Genomic DNA, 27550 nt, shown 5'->3' on the forward strand with positions numbered 1-27550 from the left:
AATAATAAATATTGAAAGGTTATAAAAATAAACCAAGTTTATCAAAACTTATTATTATTTTGAATGGGGAGACTTTCGGTCCACTAGGTGAATTAATAATATCCTGCACAACTTTTTTCCAGTATTTTTACAATGTATTTACATGTATTAATATACTGAAATTCATAGTTATTTTCTTATCTTATTAACTGTTACAGACCTCATTCATGAAAATACTTTAAAAGTTGTGGAGATATTTCAGTCATAAAGTTTATATTGTATGACATAAAATCATATTTTTGAAAATAATGCAGTCTTTACTTTGGTTATTCTCTCTTCGAATGCTAACTAAATTAACTTTATTTATAAGTAAGACTTGAGTCCTCCTCCGTAGTCGAGCGGGTTAAGGCGTTCACTCGTCTTGAGATCGTTCGCTGCGGGACGGCGTAGGTTCGAATCCGGCTCTGGTCGGAATTTATTCGGCCTACGTATAGGGCCGGTGGCAACCCACCATCGTGAGGAAATTGGGGAGCTCCGAGTGAGTGAGCGTAATCCGGTCGAGAAGACCTACTATAACGGCTGGGGATACGTCGGGCTGACCCCCCGACTATTCCAATACTGGTTGAAGATCTCCACGCTTAGAGGTGACGAGAGAAAGTGTGGGAGGGAGACCGGCAGTCGGTAGGTATGCCCAGGCCCTTCATGGGCTGTTGCGCAACGGATTATTATTATTATTATAAGTAAGACTTGAAGCTTTCCTGGCGACGAATGATGTATAGATTCTCTCGGGTCATCAACCAGGTGAGTTGTGGAAAATATTCCCGTAATTATGTATTATGGGAATATTATGTATTATGGGAATATTTTCCACAACTCACATGGTCAATAGCCCGAGAGAATCTATTCAACTTTATTTATGTTATTACCAATACAAAATAACAAGCTTTCTGCTTTTATGTTACTTGATTCCAAGGTGGATTGATTTAAATCACTTCAAATAAAGAATTTATAGAATAATGTACATAAGGAGTTTATAGATATCAGAATCACTTTTGGTGAAAGTACATTAATCTCATAATTATTTAATAGGCTGTGTTTATTAGGCTCTTAGAAAAGGAATGGAAACAAAATATTGGGTGAAGCTCATTCAAAAGGAAATGTTATATGTAAACTATAAACACACATTTCTCTTTGATTCAAAATTAAATAATTTTTATAGGTAAAAATAGCAAACATTTTGTGCAGAAAAATATACAAAATACTAATCATGTTAAACCATCAATAGTGTCATTATCATTAAACTGTAAGTAAACATGGTAGCTGATATTTTGCAAACTATCATCAAAAAAATTGCCAGAATTTAGCTACAAAGACTTTAAAAAATATTTTAATTTACAATTATAGAGTACATACAGATTTTTTTTTTCACTGGAAAAAAAGTTAATGAAATTATGTATTATAGTTTCATAAACACTCAACAAACATTATCGTAGTAGTTTTATATGTGTAGTATCAGAAACAGAAAAATGTATATTTACATAATTTTTTTTCTTTGCTTTAATAAAAGTGTTCAAATATTTTACAGAGCACTTTACTAGAAAGATACTATATCTATATGTATGGTGCCAAAAACCACACCAGCAATTCTAAGCGTGTTTTTTTAAAAAAACAGTAAAAAGATCGATTTAAATAAAAAACCAATAAAAATCACTATTTTTATCCACCCTGCTTGAAATGAAGGACGCCTAGTTCCAGAAGGAGGGGGTCGACCCCTCTTCCGACGCCCATGTGCTAAGAGGAAATAAATGAGCTCTCAGCAACAGCCACGTGATGGGAGCCCTCCGTGAGCAGACCCAGGGCCTCTGGAAGCCCAGCTGGCTGGAAGGAGTGAGCCACGGGGCTTATGGATGCGATAAGGAGGACCTCTGCATTGCGTCATCACAACACCCTCGGTTGAAAGGCCTCGGCGAGCGGAGAAAGGTTTGAAACACGATGTTTGTTGATATCTATTTGGACACTGACCATTCTTCCCTACGTTGTAGGTCCTCATCAGTAGAGAAATATCACAGGCTGGATACCACCAGCAGCTGGATGCAAGTACAGTGCAAGGTGGTTCATAACGGCATGACTAAGCGTTCATTTATAGATTCGTAAGGTTGGAAAATCAGGCCCCCTACGAAAGTTTAACACTGTATGTCAAACCGGGCATGTACAGTGGGATCCATGAGTATTACCGTACAAATTGTCCATGACTATTTTCATTAATTTTTCTCTACCATCCTGTGTGTTTTTAAGCGATGGATTTTATGTATGCTGGTGCAGAAGTTGTCAACAGCTTGTTTTGAGTTTTCTTTTAATTCTTGAAGCTGTTATTGGGTCAAATAAAGTGCACGAACATGGTGATGGACAATTTGCACGGTAATACTCATGGATCCCACTGTACGAGCTCTACGTAGATTTCATTCAGACTGTAATCTACTCTTTATTCCATTACTGTGACTTTATATTCGGGACAAGAATCGCAAAATAACGGCTGAATATATCCGTTCACCACTCCAAGTGTATTTTTCAAAGTTTTGTAGGTACATCATCTTGAAACTCCACCTATTGCAACTGTAATGCTATACCAGTTAAATCTTCTTGATTTTGATTTTGATTTTAAAATTGTGGGAGCGTCAGCACTTAGGCTATTTTGCTCCCGTCACATTATACGGGGGCCAGCCCCTTATCATTACAAAGAACAACTCTAACGTTGCATAATTAGAAAAAATATATTAAAATGTTCTGACTTCTGTTAAAAGCTGAGGCTGTAAACGGGCACTCAGCACACATAAGGACAAAAGAACAGGATAATACAAACAAAATTATACTGGCCATAGGGCCAGTCGCCAGAGCCTCGTTAGTCTTCAGTCCAGGGTGTACTAACGTGGAAGTGAGGTTGACATTTGGGTGTACTACGTGGAAGGTCACCCCTTACACCCCAGTTAAATCTTCTTAGCTATTAATCTCAAACACTCTTATATTGGTGACGACGAAACATTTGACTCGAGTCAGCTTGCGACGGTTTGCGACAAAACAACGAAGGTCCATGGAATTTGGTCTCGCGTGAAGCAGCTTGCGACAAAACGATCTGCGCATGCGCGAATCGATTTACTTCAGGCACAGACATCTAATCACAGACAGAAAACGGGAGCAACTTGAAGCCAGCAATTAAATGCAATAATTGAATCTTACATTAAATGGTTAATTTCGTATTTTCTAACCAGTTATTTGCTAAAAAGGTATTCAATTCACAACATATAAACTGATACATCAATTCTACATACACATTGTTACACTGATTCTGCTGTAAACTGTTACACTTATAATGCGTCTTTAGTTACCCACTTCCCAAATTATAAGAGACAAACCTAGACCTACTGCGCACATGAACGAAATCTGCTATCACATATTAGCCAACAAATTTACTCGTCTTGCCGCGCGTGTCGTGTCGGATCCGGTGTGCGGCTGGCCTAAGGCATTAATGCCAGACGCGTCCGCAGGGGAGGGGAGGCACTTGCTCCCCCTGAGGTTTCTGGAAAGAGTTAATGTAATTCGAATGGTGAAATTGTAGAGATATTTTATAACAAAAAATATTGTTTTCTGTGACTTACAGGCCGTACGTTACAGCAACTATTATTATTATTATTTTACAGTACCCTTCGGTACGTAAAGACATGGATCAGAGGCAGTGGCGTGCCCAAGGGGGGGGGTGATGTGGATATAACCCCTCTTTGACCTAGTATTCCTAAAAAAAGAACGTCAAAGGTAGGAAAATATGACAAAATGAGGGCTGACTACAAAAAAAAGTATACATAACCCCTCCCTTTCGAAAATCCTGGGCACGCCACTGATCAGAGGTACCATGAAGGACAGTAGATTAAATGGTTTCTGACTCTGATTGATATCTGTGCATTGTGAAAAACTACATAAAGTCAAAGAACTGTTCATCAACAAAGTGATATATGTTTACTGAAAGGAAGCAATGCGAATCCAGTTTCTATCTCAATACGAGTCTGAACTTGTATACAACGAAAGAATTTTCAATTCAATTTGAATTGTATGATTTGTGATGTAGTAGTAACAAGAATAATGACAAAAGCAACAATAATAGCAATAATAATAACACTAATAATAATAATAATAATAATAAAGTTTATATGACTCTGCCCCCCATGAGAATAGCTAATTCCTTCGGACGCCCTTCATTAATACAATGGTTTTCATACAAACTTAACCAGAATGTATATCGAGTCCTCCTGTGCTGTGGACATAGTGTTGAGGATATTTATCCGAAGCCATTCATTGGAGACCATAAGAAAACAAATAAGTTAAGCAACATTTATTTCCCCCGGCGTCTCTAATGAGCGCAGTGGCTGCATGTGTACCTTGGCGGCGTGATATGTGGTTCCTGCATGAGACAACAACTGCACATCCTCCTGGTCGTTACGACGCTCGACTCTAGACTGTTATGAAGCCACATTTCAGCGGCGGCGGAGGAAGACGGTGCTTAAATCAGGTGAGGGGCGTCGGACGAACATCGGGAACTCGTAAACCTCAGAAAGGCCGACATGTGCTGACTATATCCTGTCGGGTCCCGTGTTCCAGTGCCGTTTTCTGCGATGCCACCAACGAGCAGAGACGCACAAAAAAATGCAGCCTTTCACCTAGTTTGTCGTGTCGTAATGCATGTCTGCTCCGTGGAATCATTACATCCAATATGTCTTTTTCTGCTTCCTTTGCACAGAAACACACACGCTCAGAGAGCTAGAGTTCAATGTCTCTTAGCATAGGGGGATCAAAATAAAATTATAAAATTTTTGGATAAAAATAAAATTTTAAAGAAATTCTGGCCGTATCAAAATAAATTTTTAAAAAATGGGGGATCAAAGCACATTTTTTTTTAAAAAAAAAATTCGTGAGAGATCAAAATATTTTTTTAAAAAAATCTGGGAGATAAAATAAAATTTGAAAATGGGGGAACGAAATATTTTTTTTAAAACAATCCAGTGGATTAAAATAATTTGTGAGTTGTTTACAAAGAAGCAAACTAATTCCTTTAGCAACTAGTTAAAAATTTAAATACATTACAAAATAGTTGTAATGGTTTTATTGTGTATAACGTATTTCTTAGTTTTTGCTTTCTATTAATATACAGTAAAACTTCGTTAATCCGGAACCCGATAAGCCGGACTTCGCTTAATGCAGACAGGCAAAAGGAAAAATAAAGCAGAATGCAAGGTTTTTAATGTGGCTAGAAGTCAACAAGAGAACTTCCCAAAGAAAATGCAGTCAACCACTGATGAAATTCTGTTTCACGCAGACTTTGTACTGTACTGTATAATATATTCAGGCCTATGCCCTTTAAATACACCATAATACTATAAACGGAGTCCTAATACACTTTCTACTGTTCTTTTCGGTTATTTCAGTTAATCCGGACTTTCGTTAAACTGGTCATCTTATCCCCCCGTTAGTCAGCATTAACGAGGATTTACTGTATACCTATCAATTACATATTCTACTTATATTTCTGTTACATTCTTGTTTTACTTTCCTTGTGCATATATTGTTATTGGTGTATACATAGCCCATTAATAATTTATGTTAATAAAATAAACGAAGCAACTCGAAAAAAACTCATGGAAAAATCACCTTTAATTTCATTTCAGAATATTAGATTTTTATTTTTATTTTGTAGTACATTATTTTATGGTAATTTTATATATCTTCTGATTGATCACGAGGATCAGGATGCATTTTGAATTGGCGAAACAAGCGAGATGTGAAACACACGAAAAGTTCATGCATAAACTTGGATTCGAAGATGGCACCACTGACTTCCCAGCATGCTCAACGAAATCCAGTTGAGCGTAGCACTATGTTGTATTGGGTAATACTCCGTACTGGTAGTTCCGAGAGCATCTGCGTGTTGCTTGCGTTTAATTTCCTAACATAACGAATGGAAAACTGTGTTTGCCAGAACTTTAGCCCAGATGTCGCTACGAGAGGGAGGGAAAAAACCAAAGGAGGTGATGCACCAGGAGCAGCATAACAAACCAAGTGCTAAATAACATTCACCATGACGTTTATCGTTTCGCTATGCATCAGACTTGGACAGGACTTTGGAATAGAAAATATTCGTGCCAGACTTTCGTTTTTTTCTAGAGATGTTGAAGACACATGTAGAAGTTCGAGATCTGGGGGAAATCCGTTGCTGGCGTTCAAGAAATTGCAGTCTTCCTGTTGTGTACGTTAACCTAAATATCAAACTCGTTGAGAATTTAACACAAGCGAAATTTCTTGTAGATGTCTCGTTCAAGAATTATCCCACTCCGCCTAAAGTGCAGTTGCAACGATGAGGATGTTATGATGAAAAAACATTCGCAAAGAACATCAATAACCACGGCGATGTTCAAGCCAGTGACTCAGTGGCGTGCTCAAGGGGGGTTGGTAGGGGGTTATACCCCCCCCCTTTTGGCCCAGTATTCCTAAAAAAAAAGAACGTCAATTGTGAAAAGATGGCAAAATGAGAGCTGACTACCAGAAAAGTGTACGTAACGCCCCCCTTTTGAAAATCCTGAGCACGCTACTGCAGAGCCTGCTGCTAAACACCGCCACACAGCCTGGTGTGTTTCGCCTACGTCACAAACTTTTGCATTGTGGCTTCGAGCAGCCGTGATTGAGGCCAGTTCTTGTAATCATACGGAATTCAAGCGGGCGGGCGGGAGATACTAACACAAGCATTCGTGATTTAAAACAAACGTGCAGTAGGTGCAGACGTAAGGAATGGTACGTTGTGGATATTTCCTTGCAAACGACAAATAAAATTTGCCGCAAACATGGCGGAAGTGCGCATCCTTACGTCACATGAAACCCACCTATATGGAAGCGCCTTGGATGACTTAACCAGTTTAACACGGACGGACGTATGTTCTGATGTATTTTGGAGGGGAGAGGAACAAATTTGAATATATATATATATACATACATACATACATACATACATACATACATACATACATACATGTACTTTCCTATATATAAAAAAAGTATTCATTACATACACACATAAAATTTCTGTGCCATGTTAGTTTTTATTATATACAATAGTCATTTTTCATAATTATACATATATGCTGTCCTCCGTGACGGAGTTGTTGTCAGAGTGGGCTGCGACGCCAGGGATCCCGGGTTCCAATCCCGGCATGGGTGTTCTTTGTGAGTGTCCCTACATGAATTTCATCATGGCATCACTCATCCTCATCTTCGCGATTAGGAAAAAGCGAAGTAAAATAAACAAAATCAATGAATCAGTCAATCAAAATATTATTCTATTTAAATTTAGCATAGTTTATAGAAATTATTATTATTATTATTGTTGAGAAATGTTCCATCCAAAATGCAAAATATGTACACAAAACAATATCAGGGATACATTTGTGCAATGGGCATCGCAAGGTGATGAAACCTAGAAATTCCACATCATCCTGCACAGCTACTTGACATGTAGCAAGCACCGGTCTTTAAAGTTGAGCAGACTCCAAAAGGCTTCCAAAGTTGAGAGAAGTTATCAAAAATTTACGATTCCTCGAGTCTCGAAAGGTCGTTATTCCTGAAGAACATGTTCGTTTTGTGGGTGCGATAGAGCACGGACGCCTCAGGAGACGTTTATTGCCATCTGGGCGATCAGGTTACACGCCCAACCACTTTGTCGCCCTTTGGCCAGAAGGCCTCTGTTCATTTTCAGCCACCGAGGAGAGGAATTCCGTTTCCAGTCAGGGCAGCTGATGATATTCAGAGCATAAATTCCTTTTGAAAACGTAAGGAGTTTAGTACAGAGTAGGATATCCTGGGGGGACAGAGGGAATTCCCCCACCAACAAGTACGTATTTAAGGGGGGTCCTGGCCCCCCCGAAAGACTTACCACGTACCAAAATAAAATAATGAAAATGTACTTTTAGCATTTGTTGTACAGTCATGGACACTTCTGGGTTGTAACTATTCCATTGAAAGGTAATGGAATTGTTATAATCCAGAAGTGTCCGTGACTGTACTATAATCCATGGTTATTTATTTCTTTTGAACTTGGAACACAAGGATTACTACATTGGCATCATACTGCTTTGAAGAACAGTACTAAAGATGATTTATGCACACTTATGATAATATGCATAAAATATTAATCAACAACATTCTTTTTTTATTACCATAAATATTCAATTCTTTATCTATTTGACATTAATTTCCTTGTTTTTATACAAATTTGGCGTAAGTACACGCAAACTAGATAATTACGATATGTTGTATTTACTGTATATTCTTACACCATCTTTTTAAGAATTCATGTAATAATAAAAATGCAATATTAATAAATTTACATATTTTAATTAATATTTAATTTATAATTATAATAAAATTATTATAATTATATAAAAAATATTATTATTATTTCTGGTACACTTGGTTCGGAAACACCCCCAAATGTATTTCTAGATACGTGCCTGCCCACCAACAGTCTTTTCCTAAAATATCCTCAACAAGTGTTTGCAGGGGGAGGGTTTTTCTTATGACAACAAAGTTAAGAAATTAGTTTGTCTTCAAGTATTTTTTACTAAGGATAATGTTGAAAACATACAAAGAGAACAAAGGATAATGTATGTTTCTTTGTACGTAAATAGTTTCCTGGCCTATAAAACTACGCCGAATATCTACACAACAGTGAAAGTAAACCATGCGTGAATGGCTCAACAGACTCAAGCAAATCCTTGACGAGTACGTTTGTTTATTCAGTTTTGACAACCTGTCATCAAATATACATAGTCTGGCCATAAATACAGTTACAAACTTTTGGCTTGGACTGTACATCCAGTAGTCAGGCTTATGAACCATGCTTGTGCTGAAGTTCACTCCTGACCATTCTGTGTTCAGCTGTGAAAGAGCAAGCGTGTATCGTCTTGTGCTTAGCATGGAGTGGGGCGAATATGAATACAGAGTAGCCGTAATTGCTCTGCATATGGTTGGGAAGTCACTAACTGAGATTTTCCAGACCCTAAAAATCGCGAAGATCAACAAAAGGTTTGTGTATCAGACAATCCAGAGATTCACTGATACTGGTAGCATGAAAGATCGCCCAAGAGTTGGTCGACTTCACACCGTATGAACAGCGGTGGCTGTTAAAGCAGTGATGGTTCGCATCCGCCAAAATCCCATCCGGAATCAAGTGATGATGGCAGAGGAGCTGAACATTTCACAACAATCAATCAATGTTCAGGGTACTTAATGAAGACCTTGGAATTGGAGCTTACTGGTGGAGTACTGGAAATTCCCTGATGCCGCAAGTGAAGAAGCAGAGGGAACTGAAATCGAGATGGCTCCTGCAGCGGTACATTGCCAATGGGTATTGCAAGATTCTCTTCACTGATAAGAAATTGTTCACCACTGAATAAAGTTTTAACCGCCAAAATGAAAGGGTGTATGCTTCAAACTCTCGAGAAGTTTGTGAGAGAGTTCCCAAAAATCAGAGATGCCACCAGCCCTCCTCAGTCATGCTTTGGTGGGGGGTGAGCTATGAGAGTTCCACCAGGCCTCATTTTTGAGAAAAGGGCTTAAATCCGTGCGAAAGTGTCCTGGACCCTCTCATGACATTGGTGAACCAAGCAATGTTTCACAATGAATCCTGGATGTTCAAGAAATATTCTGCCCCAGCTCATAAGGCAAGGATGACGCGACTGTGACTGCACCAGTGTACTCCATTTAATCTCCACTTTTGATTGGCCGTCTGATAGCCATGATCTCAGTACCTTGGACTACAAACTCTGCCCAGAGCTAGAGGGGACTGTCTGCAAGAAGAAGCACCCTATAATTGAAAGTTAAAAGCGCTCCTTGATAGCAGCAGGGGCGGACTTTCCCATCAAGACCATGCGTGCTGTAATAGATGCATGGCCAGGGAAACTTCGAGCCTGTGTGAGGGTGAAAAGTGTACATTTTGAAAACTGATTGGTGTTATTTGTGTGCAATATGTTTAAGTGTAACATACTAAAAGAACATTTAAAAATCTGAAACCATATTCAATTTATTCACAAAATAGTGTGTAACAGTATTTATGGCCAGACTAGGTATTACCAGTAGCAAAAACATACTTCGGGCTAATTCCAGCATTTGTCTCGATACGCAATACGATTGTTAGCAAAGTACTTGCCTTCGAAAGCGTCTTTTTCTTGCGATCGACTCGACTCTGCCTGTTATCTACGAACATGCAGTGTTCCTGTTCTGTCCGGCACGAGTTGACCTTGATTGCCAGTAGACGCGCCGTTAGCAGCTGTTTTTGGTGATTCAACTTGTGTCTCTTCACTACCGAAACCCTGGGTTTTCCTCATAAAGGTTTGGGCAAAATTCGAATGGAGACTTTCGAATCGAATGGATTTCAGGTATGTGAAGTTTTTCCTTTATAAGAACTTTGTGACACATGATTATTAGTAGAGTGCAAAATCATTGACGACTGGTTGGAGGGGGGGATCCAAATTCATACATGTCGTAATGTTGGTGCAATGTACTTGGTGCAGAGTCTGAAGAAGACCTTGCTAGAAGGTTGAAACGTTACGTTTAGTTTATGTTTTATAATAAAATAAATTTCTGCCTTGGTCAGCATATTGAGTTCTTTCATATCATGGAAACAAGACTTAATGGTGTTATAATATATGAGGGGTCAGGCCCGTGGCCAGGCAGGGGACAGGGAGGGCTCAGCCCTCCCTGGCACTGCCGTCAGCCCCCTTGACATTAGGTCATTAGGTAAAACTATTTTTGGTATAATTTGTTTGCAGTGAAAAGTGGAAATGCAGACAGCAGCTTTACATTCATTCATCTTGTTTATGAGTCAAAGTATAGGTAGAAGAGTATCTAGACTTTAGAAAGTTCTTTTTTAAGGGAAATTCTTTATCTGTACTTTCGGCTTCGGTGCCCCTACCACATCTGCGTCAAAGATCACCAATTCTCAAGTTTTTGGAACAAAGGGGAGTTTTATTGCTTCGGGCAGGGTTAGAATGTACTCTAACTAACTAACTAACTAACTCTCTAGCCTTCTTAAACCCGAAGGTTCATGGCTGCAGCAACAGAGGCCTTCCATCTGTCCCTATCTTGAGCAAGATCTATATACTCTTTTCCATCCCTACCGATTTCCTTTAAATCCATCTCAACGTTGTCCATCCCTTCGTCTTGGCCTTCCTACAGGTCTCTTACCATCAGGTTTCCCAACAAGAATCCTGTAAACTCCTCTTTCCCCTCCCATTCGTGCCACATGGCCTGCCCACCTAAGTCTTGGAATGTAGTCTAAGCACTATTATTGAATATTGCGTATATTTGCTTGTATGATATAAATATCTGTATCATCAAAAGTAGTATGGAGTGTGTAGTAAGGAATGATGTCAGTAGAAGTCTAACACTTCAAGAGATGTTTTAGAAGATACAGAAAAAACTGTAGTATTTGCATGATATTTCTAAATTTTATGTTTTACATTAAGTTGATGACCCCCTCTCCCACACACGCACACACATCACACACACACACACACCCACACACACACACACACACACACACACACACACACACACACACACACTCACACGTAGTTTACCTTCATTTAATACTGTTAAACTTTCGAAGATGTGTTTGGTCTACAAAGCTCCTCTGATAACTCGTGCCCCCCCCCCCTAGAGATTAATTCTAGCTACGGGCCTGTGAGTGGTTCAGAGAACAAGTGACGTAACTCAGCTTGTCGTGGAAATTGAGTGACATGTATAACTTAGAACTGTGACGTATCAACATTTCAGTGTTAGAAGTAAGTATCTTGTAAGTTTCAAATGGTAAAGTGATGACTAACTACTAAAAAAAAAAAAAGTATACCTAGCCTTGCCCCCTTTTGAAAATCCTGGGCACTCCACTGATTCCTACTATCGGATTAAAAATTATAGATACTCGAGTTTAGACTGAAATTAAAAATTAACCAGTAGACCTACGTAAAAACGAGTTACGTCAAAATTAACTTATTCAATTCTGCGTTAATCTATGCTAACCATTTTTCTTTGAGTATGCCATATATTTTTTATCGTCGTGAAAACAAAAAAAGGGCCGGTTCTTTTTTAGTTTTGCAAACGATCCCTTGTTTTAAAATTCTATAAATCAAAAACGTGTTGTCCGAACGTGATGAAATTTTAGTACCCACCAAAAATTTGGTTAGCATAGATTAACGCAGAATTGAATAAGCTAAATTTTGATGTAACTCGTTTTTACGTAGGTCTACTGGTTAATTTTTAATTTCAGTCTAAACACGAGTATCTATAATTTTTAATCCGACAGTAGTCATTATCTTCAAAAACAAATAAAGGTTTGAATTATCTTGCGTTAGCACTAAACGCACTGTCATGAATAGGCGGCTGGGCAAAATTGCGCTGTTGCCACATATGGGGAAAGCAAAGCGAGAGCGGGGCAAAAGTCACTGGTTCCCGCGCACTGTGTGGCAACGTCAACCGGGCTGCGTTGCCTAGTTCGAGCGTCAGACCGACCTCTCTCCGGGGCACTTGTGTCATCCCTGACCTTTTGAGCAAATACTGTCGGTTTGTATCACATGGATTACAAGGACCAACTCTATCAGATCTTTCATTCTCTTGAACCTCCGAACACACGGGGCTGTGCTCCGACGTGGCAACAGCGCGAACTTCTGCCACCCGCCTAATTTCATGGCCGTGCGTTTATATTTTGTTGCGCCATGTTTGTGTGTACGTACCATTTAAATTTTGTACTTGTATAAGAGATCCCATTGGGAAGGTGGATTAAGACATTACAGTATGTTACAACACGTTACAACAGTAAGTAAGTGGTAAACTTTCCGTAACCGGAAAACGCCTGAAACTAGCTATTTATGTCACTTTCCATATTCCTACTTACGTATTCTGCATTGAGAAACATTGCTCAAGGTGGCATTTCGCTTTTTCACGGAAATAATCTATATTTTCGACGTATGAAGTAAGTTTTGTTCGTTTCTTTTTCCCTTCGGTAACACGCTAAATGGCGGTCACAGTTTCACTACCGTAGTCGGCATGCAGTGTTTCCACCCCACTCCACTCAAAAATACCTACGTAGCCCCACAAACCATTAACGCATAGGCCCACGAACCATTCATACATAGCCCCACGAATCATTTCCGGTAAGGTTAGGTTGAGTCACGTTTAGGTTAGAATAGTTAAAAATTGGTTTAAAAAATGCGTAGCCCCACACACCATTCTCACATAGCCCTACAAACCATTGACACATAGCCCAACGAACCATTGACACACAACCCCACAAACCATTTGCGGAAACGTACCTTCTTCAGTTACAAAAACACGTGTTTGGAAACACTGACCGGGATTGACCGGGATTACGTCATCACACACAGGCAACATCTGGCTGGAAGGAAATGGATGCAACAGCTTTCGTGCATCGGTCACACATTTATATCGAAAAATCATGATCTACCGGCAAAATTCAATGAACGATGCGAGAAAACACTTCCCCGAACTTCCACAAGTCTAAAGAAAGTGCATTCGCTAAGTAATTTCTTCTGTAAATTTTAATTTTAAGAAATCCGTTTTCCGGATACAGAAAGTTTACCAGTGCAGTTCTCTTGTTTGTCTCCACTCTTGCTTTGGAATTCGGACAGAAACTGGCGCTGCTGTTGATGGTTGCATCATCCTGACAGCCTCAAAAACGCCGATGATAAGGAGTTCATCTTCCGCCCCTATCTCTCCTGGTGGTCCACTTGAGACTGTGAAGAGGCGAACAACTTGTTAATCCCTTTAGGTACCGAGATCGGATGTCCGTTTAAAGGCAATCGGTCTTTGATGTGGCCGCTTCGGAAGCGTTCCAGCCCTCAATGACTTCGCTAGTCCATGAAACGTGTCAGGAATGTCTCTTGGCAAATAATAAATTTCACAGCTATTCCCCATCGACTGTAAGAACAAAGTTAGTGACTTCATAGAAATAGTTCCTCTCCTATGCAAGGTCCATTGAAATAAATCAGGTTGATATAAATCACTTTAAATAAATAATTTATAGTGTAATGTACATAAGGATTTTGTAGATATCAGAATCACTTTTCGTAAAAGTACATTAATGTTGTTATCATTAAATGGTGTTTATTAAGCTTTATGAAAGTAAACGAAAGGAGACATAATATATGTACTGATGGGGTGACGCTCATACCAAAATAAATGTAATATGTAAACTGCAAACACACTTATATTTCTCTTGATTTGAAGTTCATAGTTTTTTATGGACAAAAATAGCAAAGATTTTGTGTAGAAAAATATACAAAATACTAATCATGTTAAACCCTTAATAGTGTCATTTTCATTAAACTGCAAATAAACATGGTAGCTGATATTTTGCAAACTAACATTAAAAAATTGCCAACCTTCAGCTACAAAGATTATAAAAATATTTAAAGTTACAATTTAGAGTTCATCCAGAATGTTTTATTTTCACTGGAAGAAGAGTTACTGAATTATTATAGTTTCATTAACACATTCAAAAACATTTCCATAGTAAGTTCAGAGACGGAAAAATGCAAATTTACAAATGTTTTTATTTGCTTTAATCAAACTGTTCAAATATTTTACAGGGCCGTTTATTAGAAAAATAATTTCTAGGAAAAGCATATGTCAATATGTATGGTTCCAAAATCCATACAAGCAATATTAAGCGCGTTTTCTTAAAAAATGTATAATAAAAATCGATTAAAATAAAAAGATCCGATATAAATTTTAAAAATCATCAAAAGCGAGGAAGCTCTCAATTTCGTACGCTCTCTAGCGTCGACCGTGCGAACTATTTGGTGCTCGAGCGAAATCCTTTGATTCCATCACTCTAATGTCCATTATTAAAGAAATAAGCCAGTAAGTGGAGGAATAACAGAAAATCGAAACGGTCCATGCGGAATCATGAAGCTTTTCCTTTTTCTTTGGCACTGTCGTGTACCACCATTTTTTTCCTACATGACTTACGTAAATAATTTTTGGCCGTTGGGTTGGAAAAGTAAAACGAAGGCAGGTATTATTTGGGCTAAAGAGCTCGTCTGTTGCGGAGATGCTGGGAGCTCGTTACAGGAGAGTGCACGTGTGATGGCGAATGTTGACGCACGTGCGGCGGACCAGGCCGGCTGAGGTGGCGACTGATGTCTCCACCGGACCTACTTTGCATGGAGAACGCCATAAATAGCCCCTGCACGGCGGAAGGATACACCTTCTCTGTGACTCATGCGATCGCTTGCTTTTTATTATTCTGCTGGATGGGTACCTCAAAGCATCTCCTCCCCTTGGACTGCCATGAAAGAGAAGACCTTTGAGAACGGTAAGAGGAGAAAGGCAAGTCGAAGTGGAATATGCCAGCCAAGGGGTCCTTTTGCATCCAAGATCCCTGCTACAGAGTTCACCTTACTAAAGCCCGCATCACACGGAACTGGATTTCCAGTAGGTATGCCCTAGTTGGCGCTGGACTGGCTACCAATTTGCTAGTTTTCGCCTCACACGATACTTATCAGCGTACTTGTCGATAGACTTTTGTTCCCATACGAGGGAAGTTGTAATGGCGGCCGCGTGAGATGTAAACAATGTATCACTTCACATTTTTAAAAGCCGATAACTATTGAACCGAGAGGAATAACGTTTCCAATGAAACGGTATTAGGTGCAAAACAATGGCGCTGCTTAAATACATACTTTACAACGTTTACTGCACACGTATTTTAGTTGTTTCAAATGTAAACACCGTGCACTCAGCATAGATGGTGTAACTCGACGCGCCTTTCATGCTGTATACGTTATACATTGCTGGAGTAACACTCGGAAACCACAGACAAAAACGTTTCTTTGCACACTCACAGATTATATTCACATGGCGAAACTTTGCTCTGATTGGCTGTTCCACAGAATCCATTCGAGGAAAGCAAGTAGCAATTAGAACATGTCCTATTCCTCCAAACCAGTTAAGCAGTCAGCCAGGCGGCCATGATTTCTACCTAGAAAGTCAGTTCAGCGCCAACTAGGGCATTCCTACTAGAAATCCAGTTCCGTTTCCGTGTGATAGGGGCTTTAGTTGATGAAATTTTACCGATTATATTTTTCTTCTACTGCTGCTATTTCCTCAGTTTTACTATCATCATCATCAAGGACGTATTTAGGGGGGCGGTCCAGAAGGTCCGGGCCCCCCGATGGGACTTACCAATTACTTAAATAAATAAAAAAAAAATGAATATGTACCTTTCAGCATAATACTGTATTCGATTGTACTATAATCGATGGTTATTTATTTCGTATGAACTTGGAAGGCAAAGGTTATTATTATATTTATTATTATTATTATTTCGACCACACTGCTTTGAAGGATGTTTATGATAACATACATAAAATATTAATCAGGAACTTTACTTTTCATCAACTGGATCTAACATACTTTTTACATTATTCGATAAATATTCAATTCTTTATCTATTCTACATTAATTTATCTCCTTTTTTATACAAAATTTGGCAATCTTAAGTACACGCAAGCTAGATAATAAATATTTAATGTTATATGTATATTATTATACCATCTTTTTACGTATCCATGTGATAATAAAAATGCAGTATTAATAAATTTACATATTTTAATTAATATTTAATATAATTATAGAATAATTATTTGAATTTAAACATTTATATTATTATTGAGGCACTTCATTCGGACCCCCACTAAATATATTTTTAGATACGTGCCTGATCATCAACATCATAGGGTGAACAATAATATTTTGAACCAAAAACGGGACATCCCAAGGTGGTCAGTTTACAGTCCCCCCGTGTAAAATCGGTTAATCATAATTATAAAATTATTGTTATTTTAACGTATTGTTATTAATGTAATTTATTAAAGTATGGATGACATAAATGATATCTCATAAACATTAAATGAAATATGATCTTCCGTTGACAAGAGATATTGTTATAATCTCGGTATGACATATATATATATATATATATAAGTAGTGTTTTGATGTTTGTCATACACTGAAGTTAAGGAGTGCCTGAAGTATTCATCAGAAGAACCAATCTTCTTGAGAACAAATTTATTCTTTACCAACCGTTCATGAGCTCCCCACATATCTGACACACAACGTGAGATTTGTGTAAAGATGTAGGAATGAGAAGATGAAGATTCGAATTGAGAATGGGCAGTAAAAACGTAGTCGAAAGAAGGTGAAGTTGCAAAAAAAAAAAAGCCGTTAAGACCTAAATAAAGGCTAAAAGGACCAATAAGCCAAAAACCGCCGAAAAAGGCAAAAAATGACAAATAAAACCCACCTTTTTCTGGCCTACAATGACCCAAAATGAACATATATTATGTTGGGCCTCGTCCTCGGACACTAGGAAGAAAAAATATTTTTCCTCAACTTCCGAGACCTAGTCATAAGAGATAAGAGAAGGCCCAGATACCTCTATTACGGAAAATTTTATTATTTATAATTCCATTTGTAACGGTCGGATTGACCATTACTGGTTTTGGTATATTGTAATAATTAATTGCTGGCCAGCTACAAGGTGTAGGGTTAAGTAATATGCTTCCATGAGTGTACTTTTATGTTATTATTGCATGTAAGTGTATATTATTGAATTGTGCTTTGCTGGATGTTAGATTCCCCTGTTTCTTACCTCCCCGGTTGGGGGAGCTAGCAGTCTTTCAAGAGACCGTTGTAGTGGAATTTTCCAACGCTACGGGGTCCACGTCCACGGACGTTTACCCCGGCTATAAAAAGAGCCAGTGGGCTTTAGAAAAAAACAGTGTTTCCCCATTGATCGACGAAAGAGGAACGTCTCCTCAAGTTTAGTCCACTTATGGTGGCTAAACTGGATATCATAATGTAGCATCTGGTTATGCCAGCCCCTGTTGCTGTCCCAAGTCCCCTTTTAGAAAAAGCTTTGATCATGTGGATATTTCCGTATTTGATTAATTGATGCCCAAAAGAAAGAGATAAGGCGTAAGGAAACGCATTTGTAACGGAATATCATTTAAGCTGAGGATAGGCCCACCGAGATAGTTTTGCTAACTCGGTGGTAAGGGAAGTGCCGATGGTTATGCCATAGGTGCGCATATATATTATTAGAGATTTGGTAATTTGATCTATGCAAGACACTCATGGAAACGCTCTGTAAAATATGTATATATATAACTACGTATAATAAACCAATATATCCTACGAGAATGTTATGATTTCAAGAACTACGGTACTGTCCATTTAACCAGTTGTATATTCACTTGCTGTATATGTGTAAACGAACCAGGGACATACAAATATAAATTGTTATGTGAAACCCCCCTTTTGTAATTCCGGCGCAAATATAATCTGCTCGCTTGGCACCCAGGGTGAGGTGAAAGGAGAGATTGAGGGATGAAAGTAGGAAGTAATCCAGAGGGCCGGAAAGAACCAAGGGATAGGGGGGCCGGCACTTTCACATATGGGGGCTCTATTGTCCAGGATATATCTTGTTGTATAAATTGTCGTCAGGTCTATAAGTTTGAAAGATAGACGGACTGACGGACGGATAGATTTTTTAATTTTTACAACGAAGATCGTACAGAAGTGAATGTTATTACGTAGTGGAAAAAGTAAAGTAGAAAAAATGGCAGTACAAATTGATAGAGATTTGCTTGGACAGCTATTGGGTAATCAGGATATAAGCGATAAATCTCAGGAGGAAATTATTAGGGACTTAAATAATCTTGCTTTATCGCGCACTGAACAGCAGAGTGCTAAGGAAGAGGAGAAAAAAGTTCAGAAAATTCTCGATAAGTCAAATTTACCGATTCCAGTCTTCACAGGGAGCGATGACAAGATTTCGCCGCATGATTATTTGCAGGAGTTGCGGAATTATAAAGATGTCATGAGCATTTCGGAGAAGTCATTGTTTGACAAGATTCTTCCGTTTTCGCTAAGGAGGGCTGCAGGGGATTGGTTTAGATTTTCACGCCCGTTTGAAGATTTCAAGAGCTTTGAAAATGCTTTTTTAGAAGAATATTATTCTGTAGATTATAAGAATGAGATCGACCGTTTGATTCTGAATCGCTTCCAAATGAGCGAAGAATCTCTTGTATTGTTTATTCGTCGAATGAGAAAACTGTTTTCTATGAGGCAAAAAGAGACAGAGGAATGTGAAGTAATAGAACATATTCTATCTCATGCACACCCTAGTTTCCGAAGACATTTGTATGGGATGCAATTTCATACTTTGAAGGAATTGGAATCTGAAGCAGCCATTGTTCAGAGGAGGTTGTATTCAGAAAGGCTTTATTATTCACCGCTCGCCGGTGAGACGGAATTATCTTTTTCTGAAGTTTGCAACACTGAAGAGGACACCTCGCGAAGAACAGGAGTAAAACATTTGGCTTTGTCCGCGAGGACAAGCGAGAGTGACCAGCTACCCTTATGCTCTCTCAATCCAGGTTTAGGAAAAAGGATCAAGGGCTGTGAAACAACCGCGTTTCTAAGAAGGGGCATTGGCGGTGATGCGACCGTAGGGCACAAGAGACCCTCTTTTGATGCAACTTTTGGGCAAGCGGGGGCCAATAAAAATTCTGCAAAGTTAATTTGTTGGGGCTGCCGTTGTGAAGGCCATAAACGTCAGGAATGTCAACAGACCAATAAAAGGAACCAACCCGCTGGAAAGGGGGGTCAGCAGCGTCCCCAAATAAACATTTTGTCACCCGCCGGGAGAAAACGCAGAAACAAAGGCCGTTTTTTGAATGGAGAAGGCTGTTTTCAGCAAGACCTCGAACCTCTCATTCAATGTAAAATTAACAACAAACGCTTTGTATTATTTGCAGATACGGGAGCTTCAGCTTCTACGCTAAGTTTGGAAACAGCCAAGTTATTAGAGAGGGATGGAAATAAATTCATGAAGACGAGAAAATGGAACATTTCATTGGCTGTGGGCAGCGTTACATCAGTTGGCGAGATGCATGCTACTGTTTGTATTAATAACATGAAATTTAAGCATAAATTTATCATCCTTGAGAATTGTTTCCGTGACATAATCGTTGGAAGGGATTTTTTGAGGCAGAGTGGGATAATTTTGCACATTGAGGAGAACGGATGGTCGTTCAAAGATATCGACGTGATTTACACGTTCTCGAAGCGTGCATGTAAACGAGAATTCGCTGTTACAGTTATGCAGAGAAATAACGTGGTACAGGAAAGGAATAACTCGTCAGATCCCTCGAGCCTGGATGGATGCAACACACATGCACATGAGAATAGCGGGAAGTCTACGAATGAGGATACGGGCCAATTAGTGGATTCCCAAGGACTCGAAGTTCAGAAGACTGCAAACACTGGTGCATTATGCTCTCTGAAAATCTCGAAAGAGGTAAAGAGAAAACGGAGGAAGGGAATAAAAAGGGAATGCAAATTTCCTCGAAAAATTTCCATTTCTACGGACAAGAAGAACCATGCATTATCATTTTTGCCTTTTGCTTTAGAGGACAATGAAAATGATGAATTACTGGTTTCTGAGAGGCTACAAGAAACTTCATCGATTGTTTCAGAGCAAATGAGAGACAGTTTGTTATCTCAAATAATGAAACAACTGAAGGGAAAGCATTTCTCTGGGAGTAGGAAGTATAAGGAGAAAGTTGCTAAGTTGGCCAATCAGTCGTTTTTGGATGAGGAGGGAGTTTTGTGCAGGAGGATAGACTGCAAGCAAGATTCTAAGGGAACAGCCAAGATATGGGTCCCGTTGAGTTTGAAATCTCAAATATTGACGTCAAATCACGATTCTGAATTTGCAGGACACTGCGGAAAGCAGAAGACGATAGCAAAAGTCAAGGAGAAATATTCGTGGCTTGGAATGACACGAGATATCGCTCGCTACGTCAGAAGTTGCGTTCCCTGTACTGTTTCCAGCAAAAGGAAGACAGAAGAAGTGAGACTGAAGTACAAGAAAACGAGCCCAGCCTTACAGATGTTCCCGGATGAAGAGAACGAAATCAAAAGTAGGCCATGTAAATTTCGCATTGGAGACAAGGTGTGGCTGAAAGAGCACACTATATCTGGCAGATTGCGTGGCGTTAATGGTGAACTTGAAACGGAACACTCAGGTCCATGTTTAATATCTGGAAGGATTAAAGAAGATACTTTCAGGGCAAAGAATGGGAAGGATTGTCCGATTGTGTAAGCTGAACCAGGCCAGTTGTCCAGCCATAAACCACCAGCTTTTGCTGTGAGGTGGAGGGACAGAAAACAGCCAAGGGGAGCCACGCGACAACTCCTAATGAGGGTTTGGAAGACTACCGTCGGGCCGCCTAGCCAGCAATCCCAGCTGTCATAATAGCCGACCGCGGATCTTCTTTTATTTGTTATTTTTTTTATTTAGTTTTCATTTGTATATAACTTACCCCTATTTTCTTCATTTTCACAACACTGTTTATTTATTTGCGTGTCTCCAAGTTGTAAACAGAAAGACACATTGTGGATTTAGATTCGAGAGTCGAACCAGGACTCGGATAAGAGTCGAACCAGGACTCGGATAAGAGTCGAGCCAAGGACTCTGTCAGGAGTCTAAGCCAAGGACTCGGTGAAGAGTCAAACCAGAGACTCAGATGGGAGTCAAACGAAGGACTCGATCGGGAGTCGAACCAGGGACTCGGTGGAGAGTCGAACCAGGAACCAGAGAAAACCAACTTCAAGGAAGATGCTGTCAGGAAGACTTCATCCTAGAGAGGATACTTCAGTTGCGGACTTCACAAAGAAGAGGAAGCGTGGTGAATCTGTGAACATTGTGGACAATGTGATAAAGTGAATGAACTAGTGACTATTTCATTTTTCAGATACTCTGAGAACAGTTGAATACTTTAGTGGGTATTGTGTAATTGTGTTGGATGATTTTGTAAATATGGTAATCTTGTTTTGAGTGTATTGTTTTTTTCTTGTTCCTCTTGAAGGGGGGAACTATGTAACGGTCGGATTGACCATTACTGGTTTTGGTATATTGTAATAATTAATTGCTGGCCAGCTACAAGGTGTAGGGTTAAGTAATATGCTTCCATGAGTGTACTTTTATGTTATTATTGCATGTAAGTGTATATTATTGAATTGTGCTTTGCTGGATGTTAGATTCCCCTGTTTCTTACCTCCCCGGTTGGGGGAGCTAGCAGTCTTTCAAGAGACCGTTGTAGTGGAATTTTCCAACGCTACGGGGTCCACGTCCACGGACGTTTACCCCGGCTATAAAAAGAGCCAGTGGGCTTTAGAAAAAAACAGTGTTTCCCCATTGATCGACGAAAGAGGAACGTCTCCTCAAGTTTAGTCCACTTATGGTGGCTAAACTGGATATCATAATGTAGCATCTGGTTATGCCAGCCCCTGTTGCTGTCCCAAGTCCCCTTTTAGAAAAAGCTTTGATCATGTGGATATTTCCGTATTTGATTAATTGATGCCCAAAAGAAAGAGATAAGGCGTAAGGAAACGCATTTGTAACGGAATATCATTTAAGCTGAGGATAGGCCCACCGAGATAGTTTTGCTAACTCGGTGGTAAGGGAAGTGCCGATGGTTATGCCATAGGTGCGCATATATATTATTAGAGATTTGGTAATTTGATCTATGCAAGACACTCATGGAAACGCTCTGTAAAATATGTATATATATAACTACGTATAATAAACCAATATATCCTACGAGAATGTTATGATTTCAAGAACTACGGTACTGTCCATTTAACCAGTTGTATATTCACTTGCTGTATATGTGTAAACGAACCAGGGACATACAAATATAAATTGTTATGTGAAACCCCCCTTTTGTAATTCCGGCGCAAATATAATCTGCTCGCTTGGCACCCAGGGTGAGGTGAAAGGAGAGATTGAGGGATGAAAGTAGGAAGTAATCCAGAGGGCCGGATAGAAACGAGGGATAGGGGGGCGACGACTTTCATACATTAAACGGCGCTTAATACATGAAGACTGAAATTTTAAGTCTTACGATAATTACCGCAACTTTCCACCCCTGCCTGGTACTCGATCTTCGCATGCAGTGAAGCATGATGGTTTTGGGGCATTCCTTTAATGATTAGTAACATAACTGAAACCGCGGAACTTTTAAAAGGGTGCGAAGTACACGTGCAAACGTATTGAGAAAATCCATGTTTCTGAAGCTTTCTGATCGATGTGTTAAAAAGAAAGTTTGCCCGTGGCCGTGTTCTCATTTACCATTTCATCATTCTATAAATCTTAGTATAATTTTAACAAAAACGTCGCATGCTAAAGAAGAATTACATGAATGGAAGAGTTAAGAGGGAAATAATTTAATGATATATTTAGTTTGTTTTTTTACTTCACGTTTCTACAATTTTGGCTGATCACAAAGGCAGGCGATGAGATTGGGGCAATATGGTACATTTTATTTGGTAAGCGCTAGGGGTGTGCGGGATAGAATTTTTTGGGTCGGGGCGGGAAATTGTTTAAATCCCGACATTCGGGACGGGAAAAATTCTCAATTTCCCAACAAAGTTGGGAAATTTTCGGGACGGGAAATGTTCGAAATTTCCCGAAGCTCTTGAAATCTCGAGTTCTACACGTCATTTTCACCTTAAGTGATTGTTTTTGCATTTCTGGTACAAAAACTAACAATTTCCGCTAAGTTCCAGACATTTACAATGCAGAAAACGTCGAGACTTAACGACGTTTTAAAATAACCATTCGATATTTCCCGACTCCTCGGGATCCCGGTCCCGACTTTTCCGGATCCCGCACACCCCTAGAAAGCGCTATATTTTTCATATTTCAACATAAAAAAGCATTTCTGATTCTAAAATGGCGTAACAAAACGACTCTTCACCTTTTGCTGGTATTTTTAAATCCCGAACTGCTATTCAGAGATTAAGATTAAGAAATGAAACTATCAGTAATTTTAGAGTATTTCTAGGCTAAAGTTTTGCAACGAAGACTTTCAAATTTAGTGCATGGTTGGAGAGGGCCGAGGTGTCAAATATGGGGCAAGTCGCCACGCTATGCCAACAGTTTTAAAATTAGGTATTTTGATCTGTAATTATCGTAGCAGCTAGGTACTTGGTATTGCGTTTGAATGAAATCAGTCTGAGCTTTACATGTATTTTCAGATGAGTGGCCCCTCTTAGATGTTTCAGATTTGAGAGAAGATCCTAAGACTGAAGGCGCTCCCCCCCCCCACACTACCCCAACCCCGAGAAGTCTAAAATATCGATCATGCCTCGACCTTGCCATAAATAAATAAAATAAATCACCCGTGAACATAAGAATGAACGGTGTTACCTGAGGTCCAAAACTAAGCCATCAGCCCTAAACATGACGTTTAAAATAAACAGTAAACAGTTAAAGATGTTAATAAATTATGAAATAGTTGAAGTTGTTTTATCATGTGTGAGTTTTTATTTAGTTTTTGCTTTATGTTAATATAAATCAATTAGATTTCAAAGTTATTATTTTCTTGCATTCTTGTTTTACTTTTATTGTGCGTATTGATGTAGATTTGTTAACGCGATCTCTTGAGAGAGTAAAAGCATTGAACACTCACAACCAGCAGCGCCATGCCATTGCACTACCCTCAGAAGAACGCATACCTCGCCAAGTATTGTTAAATTAATACATTGATAGTTTACAGACAAGGAGATTCGAATCTTGCAATCGGTCAAGCTGACGTGACGACCGCCCCAACCTCTTCACTGCATCGCCAGCTGTTTCGTTCTACCCTCGCGAGGCAACAGTCCGTGCCGCCCAAGAGCTGGCCTAACCGAGTTGACACACGTGCAGAGGGTTGAAGAAGTCTCCGCGAGGAACATTTCCACCATGAGCCGAGAACAAAGTGGCAGGGGGCGGGGTTAGCCCATAAGAAACCGTGCCCTTCTTCGCCTGGCACGGCGAGGGAACTTTCGCAGTGTTGACACAGTTGCCACCTTCAGAGAAAGTCGGTAAATATGACTGATTGTAAGACGGGAAGTAATTTCTGCATACTTTTGGAGAAACGAACCTAGTATTTTTCCAAAGTTAAATGAACACCAAGAGGGCCATCCAGACTTTTTTAAAATATAAAGGTAAAAAATCTAATGATGATGCGAGTTTCCTTTGGCATTTCACAATTTCTTTTCATAACAAATATATTCTCGACATCCAGTTAGAATACGTCTGCATGGAGGAGGAGAAGGTGATAGGAGTTGTTTTTCCCTTCCTCTTGTAATAGTTATATTTTTAGGGAAGTGTCCTGTAGTGTATAAAGATAGGTTAGTGAGTGAAGATGAATCGGATTAGTACGTTATTACTTAAACACACGTTGTATTCCACGTTACCAAACGAGGATAAACATCTTGGCCAGTGGCGCAACCTCATGGAGGGGGCGGGAGGGGGGACATTGCGGAGGTTTTTCTTTTTCGATTTCTTGATCACATTGGCACTAACCATCATAGTTGCCGCCGGCCGCCACTTCTCACAACTACACTAATTTGTGTATGTTTTCGATATTATTCTTAGTAAAGTGTATTTGAAATTAAAAGTAATTGCTTATCTTTTGTTTCTTGTAACAAAAACTCCCCGCCGGGGGGGATTTTTGAGGCCTAGATTGTTGGTGGGGGGGGGGGAAATCCTCCCCGTCCCCCAGGATGTCGAACCCTGTATGAAGTGAGAGATAAAGTTAGGGGAAGATAGAGTCGGAGAGAAAAAAGGAATGAGTGGGATAAACATACAGAGGGAGGGACAGTGTAAGAAAAGATGAGAAGGAGAAAGTTGAGAAGGGAAAGGGCAATGATTTTCTCAATTGTAAAATCACTGCCAGTTTTTTTTCTAGAGGCCAGTGTCATGAACTACGTTGTTAATCGTTACAAATTTACAAGGAAAAGGTGCGCAGTTCAACAGAACACGTACAATGACGGATAATGCAATCAACATTCTCCTCGGGCAGTGCGTCTATGTAGCGTTTGTCCCGCACAAATCAAGACTGCACCACAAAAACAGAGGACCAGTTTCCTCGGCAGCAATTATCGCAGATGCTGATGGCGCAAGAGCTTCTGTTTCACAGATCGAGGCGACGACACGGCCTCTCAAGCGACCGTCGACCGGGGGCGGGGGTCGACGACATCTGCCGCGGTTCCTCTATCGCTTCTGGAATAGCGATCAAACCCCGTTTCCACTGGCTGCATAATGCGTGACCCTTACACTCTCTAGGAGCTAGATTCTACACCCACCACCTCGGAAAGTTAAATCTTGTTTCTGCATTACCGACAAAAGCTTACTTTTCCTTTTGGAACAGAAACGGTTTAGCCCAGTGGTTCTTAAACAGTGGTACGCGTACCCCCAGGGGTACATGAATGATTTGAAGGGGTGTACTCGATGAGCTCGAAAGAGAAATGTCGAGAATACCCACACGATAACATTTTTGCTGCAGGTGTGTAGAGCAGACTTCATTGTTTCACAGCTTTAACACTCAACAGGAAAATAAGGCTCATTTTGTCACTGACAATCTTATCTTTGTTTCATATGTTTTGAAATGAAATACACGTTATAAATCTATAATAGACTAAATTTGGAGCCGAATCTCCGCATGAAAGTTGAACGTGCACAACCAGACATCAAGAAACTGTGCCAGGCACATCCGTCTCACTAGAAACTCATGGATTTACAATTTTTGAATGGCTTCACTGTCGGGAAACGTTTGAAAATATGGAAAGTTTATGTAAAAATAACTAAATGTGTAAAATGTATGTTAAAGAGCTAATATATGTAAAATATGGAAAGTAAATGTCTTCTAAGAGCATTCCCTGACATTCGCTACGAGCGTCAGCGCTTGTCTTTCCCGGTGAACGGGTCCGCGACAGTCGCACGCTACAGTCTGTTTTTTTCGCTCTCCCAGCCTTAGCTCCCTTTCCCTTTCTGTTGACGTTGCAGACTGACGCCAGTATAATCCTCCCTCGGAAGTTGTGTTGTGTCTTGTCCGTGTGTTGAAGATTGTGGCTTAATATGGCACCACAAAAGTTTACATTACAACAAAGGATTTATCTTGTCGAGTGTTACTTCGGAAAGAGGAATTGTGGAGAAGTGCGACGACGTTTTGCAACGAAATTTCCTGGTGTTCCCGTTCCACATAGGACCACTATATTAAACCTCGTAAAAAAGTTTAGAGTAACAGGGTCAGTTCTGAATAAAAGTGGAAAGAAAAATGGGGAAATCTAAAAAATAAAGTATACAAGGACAGTTCGCACACCATCCGTGAGTTAAGAGAGAGTATTGCACGAGAAATGGGGAGAATTACAGTAGACGAACTTGCACGTGTAAATGCCAATTTCCTTCGGAGATGCCAGGAATGTGTTGCAGAAGAGGGACGTCATTTTCAACACCTTCTGTAGTCAAGGTTAGTACACAATATGAAACTGTAGTTTTAGTAGCCGAGTCTAGCGACTGTCCCGGACCCGTTCACCGGGAAAGACAAGCACTGATGCCGGGCCG

The sequence above is a fragment of the Lepisma saccharinum genome, chromosome 18, assembly GCF_977018435.1.
Source record: "Lepisma saccharinum chromosome 18, izLepSacc3.1, whole genome shotgun sequence".
Classification (NCBI taxonomy): Eukaryota; Metazoa; Arthropoda; class Insecta; order Zygentoma; family Lepismatidae; genus Lepisma; species Lepisma saccharinum.